We start from the raw sequence: 12,057 nt of genomic DNA, 5'->3' as shown, positions 1-12,057 counted from the left end.
TGGTTATATATTTATTGTACCCGTTTATTGTATTCTAAATGTATTTATTAACTCATTCACTGCCATTGACAACTATAAACCTGAAAACGTCATTTGTTTCCTTTTTCTTTTTTCTGAGAGAGCTCAGTATTGTTCATTGATTTGACATGTCATCATCATTGCTCTCTTCTTTTTTTAATTTTGTATGTGGGTGAGTATGTGTGTGTGTGTGTGTGTGTGTGCGTGCGTGTGAGTGTGTACACATTAGTTCACCTAAAACCTATTAAAAATCCCATACCGTTAACCTAAACCGAATACTTCAGAATCCAGTCGTGAGGTTGTCAGGAGACCCGAGGAAGGATCAAAGAAAAGAAAGGAAAGTGAAATCCAGCACCGACCAGCCATTACCTACTACCCACCTGGTTACCAACCAGAGTCTTTCACCAACCCCAGAAACATCTAAATTCCAACAAATCAGGGAGACCTCAAGAGACCAAAGGAGAGACTGAGGAAAGGAAGGAAGGACAAACGAAGCAGAGTGAGATCCACAGACACCAGCCTCTACCGATTCAATGACCTGAGGAGGAAGCAGATTGTGTTTGAATTTAGATAGATGCTGGTGTGGTGGATCTGGCATGCATGAAAACCTCCACCAAAGAGGGGAGCCGTCGACCCCGGCCAGGACAGAGCAAGCGCAACACCTCAGGGCCCCCCAGGCCACGGCAGCGCCAAGGGACAACCCCCGGCATTTTAACTATTTCTATTAGTTTAACTTTTTTTTCCCACTTTTGTTAATAAGAGTGTGAAAACCGAGGGGAAAAATTATTGTACATTTAGAACAGATATAAAAAAAATATTATTCGTGAGTTAACTAGTGAAGTCATGCAATTAATTACAATTAAAAGATTTAATCGCCTGACGCCCCTAATTTTTTATCTTTTCTTTTCTTTTTTTATCTCGTCAGGTGATGATTTTTTTTATTGGAATTAATCGCATGACTTCAATAGTTAAGTCATGATTAATTACAAATTTTATATCTGTTCAAAATGTACAATAATTTTTTTTCTAGGTTTTTATATTCTTGTTAACAAAAGTGAGGAAAAATTTTAACTAATAGAAATAGTTCAAATGAATGTTTGACGTCTATAGCGTCAATGGCAGTGAATGAGTTAATTATTGTGATTAATAGTGTTTAAAAATAGAAATGTATATTCTAGATTTTTCCCCACTACAGCGTGACCAGCTCAGTGGATTAGTGGTGGAGTGCCTACCCTGAGACTGTGAGGTTGTGGGTTCAATCCCTGGCCGGGTCATACCAAAGACGATAAAAATGGGACACTCAGCTTAATGGGTTGGAATTGGGGGATTTGTTCACCAAATGATGCCCGAGTGCAGCCACTGCTGTCAAATGCGGAGAACGAATTTTGCCCCACTTTGGTGGGTGTGACAATCAATGGTACTTCTTTTGGGGTATCCTGTGACCTGTGGGATTCCCCAAAAATGTCAGCCTCTAACACAGATTTTTTATTTTTTATTTGACCAATCCGTTTTTAGGGTGTGCCTCTATGGCAGATTTTTAAAATTATGTAAAAGAAAAAGGGGATTTTTTTTTTTTAGTTAATTACTTTTTTGATTGTATTGAGCAGCCCGGACAGATAAACACTTCTGGTCCTTTCATGTCACTGATACCCTGTTATGATTACATCACAACAAAACACGCCAAACTTAAAGTAAAGTAAGACAAAAACATTTTCTCACAGGCTTACACTAAAAATATGCTTTGCAGTTGTTGAAATTACTTGAGAATGATTCATAGTTTCTAGCCGAAGCACCTGTCATCTTTGAGAGCTTGTTTGGTTGCCGCGGCGACGACACACAAATGATTTTATGGCAGATAGCGCCTGTAAAAGAAAAAGAGAGTTGCTCGATACATGATGAGGCAACAGGTAACCACTGTTGGACAGGTGTGGCGTGATAACAAAAGGAACCCCATGTTGTTGTTTTTGCATTGCTTGGCAACAGAGGGAAACCCTCAACGCAGACTGCTGACGTCAAAGTCGAGCCTATCGTTAACTCCTGGAGGATATGCAGGCTGCCTCCATGATGGCGGCGGCATGGCGGCTTATGATGAGTCACCTGGAGACACTTGACAGGTGAAGGATTGCCACCATCTTCCTTCCCAGAGAGAGAAGTGGTTGCGGGGCTGCACGCTGTGTGTGTGGTCCTTGGCCTGCACCGGGGGAACTTTCCAGCAGACTTTACAACAATATTGCTTTAAAGTGCACACGCAGCTGACTGTTCAATTTAGCTGACCTTGACACACACACACACGCGTGAAACCTCGGTGCTAACTGTTGGTATGTTAATATACAGCAATATTGCAACCTAAGAACAAAAAGCATTCAGGAAAATTGATAAGGATGTTACATCTGGCCCTGCAGTCGTGTACTATTTCGGATTTGAATGATTAAAAGCTAAGATGCTAACAGTTATTGCACATAAAGAGAGATACCAAGCTACATAACGCTTAATAATCAATTATTGTGCCGATTATTTTTCGGAATACTCACTGAATCAGATTGGAAAACGTTATTTTAATTTCCATCCTTTAATTCAGAATCAGTCCATTATTTCAAATTGATAGCACAGAAAACATGAAACATGAACTGATTCAGTTACTTGTTCAGTCCGTAACATGCCACAAAAAAGTAATAACAGGTTTGACTGATATAGCTTTAAAAAATTAATCGATTGTCAAAATAGTTGTCAATTAAGCGTTGTACCTGTAATAGCGTGCCTGAGTACAAGAAAATGCTAATTGATAAGGATTTTACATAATGCCATCTAGTCGGGTTTCATTTCCGATCGGAAATGCTAACATGCTAACAGTTGTTGTGCTAACATATATCAAGATATGTACCGGTACATGAGAAAACAAAAGCACATGTTCAGGAAGGTTGACAATGATTTTACAAAATGTAGTTTAGTCAAGTATTATTTTTCTAATCCAAAAATTATCTAATGCTTAAGTTTGGTATGCTAACAAATATAGCAACATAACAATTCAAATACAAACAGCACTCAGGCAGATTGGTACGGATTTTATCTGATGCCCTGTAGGCAGGTACTATTCGCTGGTAAAATGCTAACATGCTAACAGTTTGTATGCTTATGTATGGTGCGATAGCAACCTAAATACAAAAGGCATAAAGCAGACAAAGATTTAACATCTTGCCCCATAGTCAAGGAATACTGTATTTCAAATGAGAACTCATAAAAAGCTAACATATAGAAAGAGTGCAAACCAAGAACAAAAAGATCAACAAAAATGTTGCACCTTGCCAAGATGCCATGTGGTGGTTTCAATTTCTGATAAGAACAGTTTAAATGCATACATGCTAACACTAAGCGTATGCAACATTGCAAGACAACAACCTGAGTACATAAACTCAAGACATATTTCCATGGATTTTACATCTAGGCATTAGGCAGCAACATGACAAGATATCCCAAAAATAGCAGTCAAATTGATGAGCTTGGTTGGAAAGGCCAGTTCAACCTGACGACTACGCACAGAAAATGGTATGCTATGGACAATTTAGAGGTCATTCTTTTTCTTTTTTTACGATTATTTTTAGAAAATTCTACAAAGCCACTTGTGACGTTGCTATTGCAATAACAAGTGTTCAAATGCTGTCATGCTAGCAGCTGCCATGCTTCGATATAGCAAGATAGCAACTCCGTAAAGGAAGCGCTAGGCAGCTTGGTAAGATTATTACATCTTACCTTATATTAATGATAAATGATTAAATGCTAACATCCTAACGATTCAATAATCAAGAGAAAGTTTGTGTGTCTCAGTAGGTTCTGCTGTTTTGGTTAGCAACAGAGTTGAGCTCAGCACTGGACTATTAAACCCTGCGTCAAGGCTTGAAAGTCCAAAGCTCACGCAATGGCTAAATATTAGTCAGCGTTGATATATTTAACTGGCACTAAAACGTTTTCCCGAGAGTTTTTCCTGCTTGAATTCCATCTCGGAAATTCAGGAGCACTCCTGTGTCTGCCGGCTCAGCAAAGTGGAGTTGGTGCGTGTGTCCTACTCGTTCCTGTCAGCGCACACCGTGTGAATTACTACCGCTGCTGCTGCTGCGGTAGCTCCCCAACCTGGCGGCTGGCGGACCTCCCAAGTAGTCTCTAAATAAATCCTATGGATTATTTTAGCGCTATTTTTATAAACGGCAAATTGTCCATTTTTTAAGGTAGTCATTATTCACAGTGTTATTTTTGCATGCCTGTGGCTAAAATACTATCAAAAAACAAGACAAAAAAAAATACAAATTACGTTTTCACGGAGACCACACATGGTTTTTCAGATTCAGTCCAAAAACTACACATTACAATTATCCAATAAATTACTTCCATTTTGAAATATTCTATTATTTTAGGGCTGTTATAAATCAAAGTCAAATTACAATGGCTATTAGGTATAGTAAATAATTTAAGGCTAAAGCTAGCAGCAAATTAATTAACATGAAAATATGTTAAGTCAAAAATTCTAACATACAGTATATGTCAAAATAACATAAATTTGAGTATTCGTTTGTCAAAATGTATTTTATGTCATACTCAAGTTTTTGTATGAAAAGCTGACTAAAATGAATAATTTCGAGCTTACATCACAAGACAAAAAACGCATGCGCAAACGTAATGCGCACTTTGCTTATTAATCCACAGATTCAGTACACGTTGTATCCCATATGGTCAATTCTGCAGAAACCAAAGCTAATGCTAACAGGTTCTTTATCTTATCATACGTAGCCTGTGACTGTTACGGAAAAGAATTATGAGAATGAATTATGTGTTTTTACATATATATATATCTGTTTAAATAAATAAACTTTTTCCCCCCCTTAACATCAACGCTAGCCCGCTAGTTTTAGAACATTATGAAATCTAACAACTAACTTGTGTTGATTTATAGTTAACATGTTATCTTTAATTCATAAGTGATGATTTATGGGTGTTGTAAGGACCGGATGCTAACTCGGCTCTCTGTTACCTAGCTAGCCGCAACTGTCTGGACTGAACATCAATGCTTAGAGCTTAATATAAGAAAGAGATCCTGGAAGTTCTCCTCTTGTTATTCCTGGAAAGCCTCCCTGGATTCTGTCACGCCATCCTAAAGACACAAAACAAACAAAAAGCCCAAATAACACTAGCAGCTTGCTCGCTGTTTGTTTTGCCGGTTAATAAATGTGTCATCCTCCAGTGCTCTTATCCAAACCAAAAGACAAAAGGGATGACTTTACAAATATGCCAACGACTACCACCTCGGCGTGGTGCTGTGACATGCCCCGCCACGCTGAAAGTTTGCGTGGAAGTGGCAGCAATAAAGGTCCTCGGTTTGAAAAGCAAACATCTCCGCTTAAAACAAATACAGGTGAGTTGCCATGTTCCAAATGAACGAACCGTGAAAAAAAGACGACGTACAAAAGGTTCCAAGTAAATGTCGCTGGAGGGCCCTGGGAATGGACGAGCCTTGTCTGGGGACACAATAGAGGCTGAATAACACGGAACACCTGGCCGTCGCATGGAACTTCAAAAGCTTTTATGACTTTCTCTCAATTTCTTTTATATCATTTATGAAATGCTTTGCCCTTAAGATAGCCCCGGCAGTCCAGATATGAAATTTAATGCAGTAAATAAATGCATAACAAATGTGAATTGAATCTGAAAAGAAAAGAACACATGGAGGAGGGCGCTCTGTTATTTTCTGGGGCTGCTTTGCTACTTCTGTGCAGGGTACAATGAGATCTCAAGACGATCAGCTGACCTCCAGGCCGCCCTCTGGTTCCTCCCCGCATCCGACAAAGTGAGTATTTTCTCTTTTCCCGTCCCTCTGGAAATGTGATCTTGACGTTTATTTATTTTCTTTGTGCCGTCCTAATGCCCGCGCCATACAAGTGCATGGCAACAGCAGCAAAACAAAGAGAAATTCTTTGGGCCCTGACCACATATTTTTTTTATTTTTTTTTTTTGAATTACTGATCATGTATAAACCCTCTGTGGCGGCTCGCAGATTGCAAACATCAGGGCCTTGTGGAGCCTGCATGCTAACCAGCCCTCGAAATAGGCCCGGCTATTTCCGCGCACGGGCTGCGGGGGGAAACATGTGTTTGACATCAGCGTCACGCTGCACAAGCCAATGCTGCCGCACCATTGTCCCCTTCCCACTTGCGCTCCAGTAATGTAATGACAGCAATCAATCAACAAAAGTCCAACTTTTGGATTCTCGATGGTGACCAGGGTGCGAGCGAGGCGGCAACAATGTGGTTTTGTTGCCCGCTAAAGTCATAGCCATGCATCATATTTGAAAGCTGGTCTTGTGAAATGGTTTGAAAGACACAAGGATTAGGTGACGGCAACATGAAAAGAGGCGTTAAACGCTGGAGGATTTTCTCTTGAATCACGTGCGTTCAGAGCGGCTGCCGCATCACAGCCGCAATAGAAGATGACGCATTTATTCACCTGGGCCTTTCGCACACAACCGAGTAAAATGGCGACTTTTTGTCAACTTTATTATTTTTTCTTCATTTGTACTGTGGCTTTCACACACAAGAACCCATCATACGTTACTATTGTTACTTTATTACCTCAACTTTGCTTTCTTCTTGTTTATGTTCAGTTACTTTTAATGTCACCTTTTGCATTAGCTTGTGCTTTTAAACTTAAGCTGTTTTATCTTTGTTACATTACATTATGTGACATGATGTTCTGTTGTGTCACTTTTATCTTATTTTATTTTACTTTATTTAACCTTTGCATTTGCTTTTAATCTTACTTACGCTACTGTTAATTTGACTTTTATTTGGATGTATTTGCATTTGACTCTTCTTGACATTTGTATTTCCTTTTTCTTTATCTTTACTTTTTACTTTTAAGTTTCCCTTTTCGGTTTTTAGCGATCCATTTACTTTTACTTTTTAACATATCTTTGCTTTTGTCGTTTTACTTATCCTCACGAGGGTCGCGGGCGTGCAGGAGCCTATCCCAGCTATCTTCGGGCAGCATGCAGGGTACACCCTGAACTGGTTGCCAGCCAATCGCAGGATACATACATATTTTTTTTAGTTTATGATTATGTTTTCTTTTACTCCTAAATGTCTATGTTACTTTTTATTTTACTATTTTTTTTACTTCTTAAGTTAACTTTGCTTTTCTACGTTTAACTTTAAATTTTCACTTTGCTCTTTACTTTTAACTCGGGATGGGTGAGTACCGATAACAGATCTTATTTCAAGGTATCGGTATCAGTTGCCAACTTGTGGCCAGTTTATGATCAGGAACTACAAATTAGAAATCAGAAGAATAGAAAAATGTACTTGAATTTCATGCAATTTTAAGTAAAAATGCTATATTTGGATATAAAAAAGTATCTGTCATTCACTCTAAAAACAGTTGGGTCAAAAATAACCCAAATTGGGTCAAGAATGGACCGACCCAAATTTTTCAGTTAAATACTAAAAAAGTTGAGTCAAAATGAATAGCTCACAAAACAATTTAACAAAAAGCAACACCATTTTTGGGGGGTTGCTTTGTGGGTTAGTAATTTGACCCAACCTTTTGGGTTAATGAAATAACCTAATTGAATTGGGTCAAAAAATGATCAAATGCAACTTCATTTAACCCAAATGTTGGGTCAAAAATGAAATTAACGACCAACAAAAGCAACCCAATTTTTTTGCGTTGTTTGTGGGTTATTCATTTCATCCAATTTTGGTGGTTAATTGAATAACACAATTGAATTGGGTCAAAACTGACCAACTTTTTTAGCTATTTAACCCAAAAGGTTAGGTCAAATTATATTAATAACCCAAGCAACCCAATTTTTGGGGCTGTTTGTGGGTGATTTATTTGACCCAACCTTTTGTGGGTTAATTGAATAACCCAAAAAGTTGGGTCCCTTTTTTTGACCCCATGTGAGTTCTTTTTGACCCAACTGTTTTAGGAATGTTGTTTTTAGGGGTAATATTATTATTTTTTGGTATCAAAGTACCAGTGGTATTGGTACTTGGTATCGGTGATTACTCAAGAGTTAAGTACGGTACTCCTACTGATTTTGGTCTGGACAAAAAGTGGTATTGAACATCCCTGGAATACCTTTAACTATTGCGTTTTACGTGACTTTGGCTTGTAACCTTGACCTTTACCCTTGCATTTTACTTTTTACTGTACATGTGTGTTTTTTTTAAATATACTTTACTTTCCTGCTTTTTACCTTACTTGATTTTATGTTATGTGATTCTTGACTTTTAGTTTACTCCACTCTACTTTGACTGTACCTCGTGGTGAAGGTCGCTGGGTCATGCGCGGATGAAAAGTCGACTGAATGAAGTTTGTTCTGGCGCTCACAACCTTAATACATTTGGACTTGTTTACACCTCGAAGGCGTGCGGGAGGCTCCTGTCACTCAATGGCTTTGCACTGTAGAAACAGGCGTGCGCTGCTGTTATTCAAACTGCTTCCTGTGACCCTAAATTGGACGTGGGGCTGAAAAGGAGCAGACCACCCCCACCTTCACAACCGCCTAACTTGAAGCCCACCGCTTTGGCAACCCATGAGTGTTTACCCAATCAGCTTGCGGGGAAAAGGACCCGCCGGCTCTCTAATTTTCCAGCCTGCAGCCATATGGCGCTTTGGTGCCGTAACCGCTCGCAGATGAGCCCCAAATAAGACGTTTGGGGTGCATCCTCTACACTTGAGGGAGGGGTTGTGTGGGGGGTGCTAAATTGACTTTGTGCTGGTTATAATAACCTAACTGCAGATTATTCCTCCTGTGTAATTTGCAGTGGGGTCAGGGGATGCCGAATATAGAAATCCAACCACATGAAGACGCTCAGACCCCGAAATAGCAGGTTTGATGACTATGTGCATTTAGAGGTGGGGTCTCCATGCCTTTTTTTTTTTTTTAGCGGAGGGGGTGGTCGAGCGGTTGAAGAAAGGCTGCACGTGTCACACAGCTTTTAGACAATAAATGTGACACACACACGCACATGCCGAGATGAGCCCTAATGTTCATCTGGAGCCGCAATTTGCCCCTCTTTTTTTCTTCTTTTTTTTTTAAAGTCTTGCGGCAGCTTCATAAGCGTTGTTGATGTGCAGGTGTGGTCGCCGCCCACAGTGCGTGCGTGTGCTGTCAGACTTAATGCACCTCACTGCAATTACGCACACACACGTTTTTCAATGTGTAATTGCTACCTCTTATTTAGAAGAATTTGTATAGCAGTCGAGAGTTGTGCAACTGGAAGAGAACGCTGATACTTGTGATTCATCTTCTTATTCATTCTTTAAAAAACAACGAACTGTAGAAAGGTAACTTTTTAATTGCTTGTATGCAACATCTTTTGGCAGAGTGGCAGTGGCTCCTTTGCACGCGACAGGATTCACCCCCCCAGAAACGAATTAGTTCAGTGGGGCTGTGCTGTGCTGTCTTGAGATACGAGTCACCCAACTTTAGAGTTGTGCAAAATAGTTCAAGGTATTTCTGACAATTTTTTTGCTTTGACTTAATAATACTAATAATAATACTAATAATAGCCAGATTGATATTGCGATTCACTCAAGGGAGTTCTCCGCAATATCAATCTGGTCCTGCTCCACGTTGATTTGCTCGGGAAAGGCGGGACATTCTGTACAATACTTCGAGCTGATTGGACGATGCGGCATCGTGCACGTTTGTTTTGACCAATCACGGCCATGGATGAAAATGTCGTGTTGGTTCTCGTGGAAAGGGGGCACAAACATCATACTAGCTAAAAATGGAACCTCTCGCTGTTCAACATTCAACAAGGAAACGGTGAGTAATTAATTGCAGCGTCCATTCGTCCATGTTAGGTTTGTTTGCCCCGGCGTTGGCGCTGGCTTCCTGGGGTCCATTTCACAAAGCATGTTCAACAAACACCGAGACTAACCCTGAACAGCGAGTTGACATGCACCGAGATAGCAAACTGCATTTTCGGTTCCAGGACAGCTGATTTGAGGTGGTTATATCAACGCAAAGTAGTTTCACCTGGCATTAATTACCACAACACTAAAAAGACCACATCAATGGAGCTCCGATTCATCGAGTCACCAAGATGCTTTCCTGTTTTTTTTACCCCTCTCAACTGGAAATCTAAATGCGACCATATGGCGAATTTGAACATGTCTTTAGGTCAATGCGTAAATTTAAATTAAATCCGCGAAGTTTTAGTAGCTTTATAATTTACATTTATTATAAATGTTTTAAGGCTCTAAAACCCCTCACCACACAGTTTATACACTTTTCTCATCAAGGCATTTACATTTTCTCACATTTCTCTGTTTAAACATTCTTAATGTTCAAACCTTTATAAATTTCATAAAATAAGTACATTACTGTAAAAAAAAAAAGAATGCATGCAAAGTTGCACACACAAAAAATCCGCCATACAGCGAGGCAGCGGAAAGTGATTGCCTAGCATTGCAATCACAATAATATTACAGGGGAAACCTGTTGAATGGTAACTCATTCGTTCATTTCATTTAGGTGCAATCCTGCGGGGGAGAAATATAAAAACGTGATTCAAACGGTTATAAGAAACAAGCGGAGCGCAACACACAATATATGCTGTGATGAGAGCGCATGACTACGGCACCGGTAATGTTGCAAATGTAAGGACGGAAGTTGTGTATGTAGATGACGGACTGTGATGTGAAACGGTACTGCTCCAAAAGATAACTGTCCGGAAATGCCAGCATATCTATGATAACAATCTCATGACGAATATTCAATAATAATAATGCGGCACCTTCATCAATAGAGTCATTGTCAAAAGGACATGCCATGTATGCTATAGACTATAAGGCGCAAAAACTCACCGCACCCGGCTTTTATGAGGAAATGAAATGTCATGTGTGGCTGAAAGGAGGCGGGGACAGAGAAAACCTCGAGGTTCATTGTGAAAAACCTGCAACGGACCAATTCTGGTTCATGCAACATGTTACTACGGTAACTGACCGAGAGCTTAAATGACCTCTTTTTATGAAACAAGCTAGAGTTACCTCTTTTTCTCTGGTTTCAGTGACCTGAAACGGAAAACACAGAGTTTCCCACATTTCAGGGTTTCTTGACCCAGAGTGCTCACGAAACCTGCTTTGTGAAATAGACCCCTGGTTTCGTCACAGCTGCATATCACGCCCCAAACACAATGTTGCTCTGTGATGTGGTTCGGATCGGTGGAAATCAACGGGCTCGGTGCAAGATGTATTCTCCGGAGTTTGTGAAATCACAAATACCGCGAGAATTCATCTTGCATAGCAAGGTTACTCAACTCAAAATAATTCTCAGGTCATCATGGAGATATAAAGAAAAGTGGCCATAGTTCTCTACGGCTATGTGTTAGCTTGGTAACATTAGCAACCTATGATAGCTAACGTTTATAAGCTAAATTGTTGCTAAACTGTGGCTGTGCTTTACAACAACTACTAGCATTACTAGCATACGTAGCCCCTCTCAGCTTATCTGTCACAACTAAAATAATCACAGCCAGAAAAGTCCCCCCCCCCTTTTTTTTTGTTCTAGTCTTTTTTTTTTCTTTTAGTTTTTTTTATCAGACTGCATTATATCATGCTAGTGTTTGAAAGAAGTGGCCCAGGATGTGCTTCCTGGTTGAACGTGTTATCACAGTTCAGTATCAGGCCTTAAACACACGGAAGGATTGCTAATGCAAATTATCGTGCTGTTAATGATTGACAGCCAACAGGAAACACAGTTTAGGGAGTCCACAAGTGAGGAAATCCCACTTTTTGTCCAGCATAAAAAAAGAAAAAGAAAACAAAGTTCATAGCAAAAGAAGTGACAATTTGTGTGTAATCCCTAACAGCTCATCTTTTCTTATCATTGATTGCTTACTGTTCCAGGCACTTCTGCTCAACGTTGACCTCGGTGAACTTCAGCCTTTGTTAATGCTCATCGTCACGTCTTCAGGTGAGTAACAAAAGTTGACTTCCTCAATTGACAGTGACAGTACAGTTCACTGCAGGTCAATAAAGGGCAAT

Source organism: Leptonotus elevatus, chromosome 1 (genome assembly GCF_054856555.1).
Source record: "Leptonotus elevatus isolate MCC_2025b chromosome 1, RoL_Lele_1.0, whole genome shotgun sequence".
NCBI classification, from domain to species: Eukaryota; Metazoa; Chordata; class Actinopteri; order Syngnathiformes; family Syngnathidae; genus Leptonotus; species Leptonotus elevatus.
Note: the sequence above shows the minus strand (reverse complement) of the source record.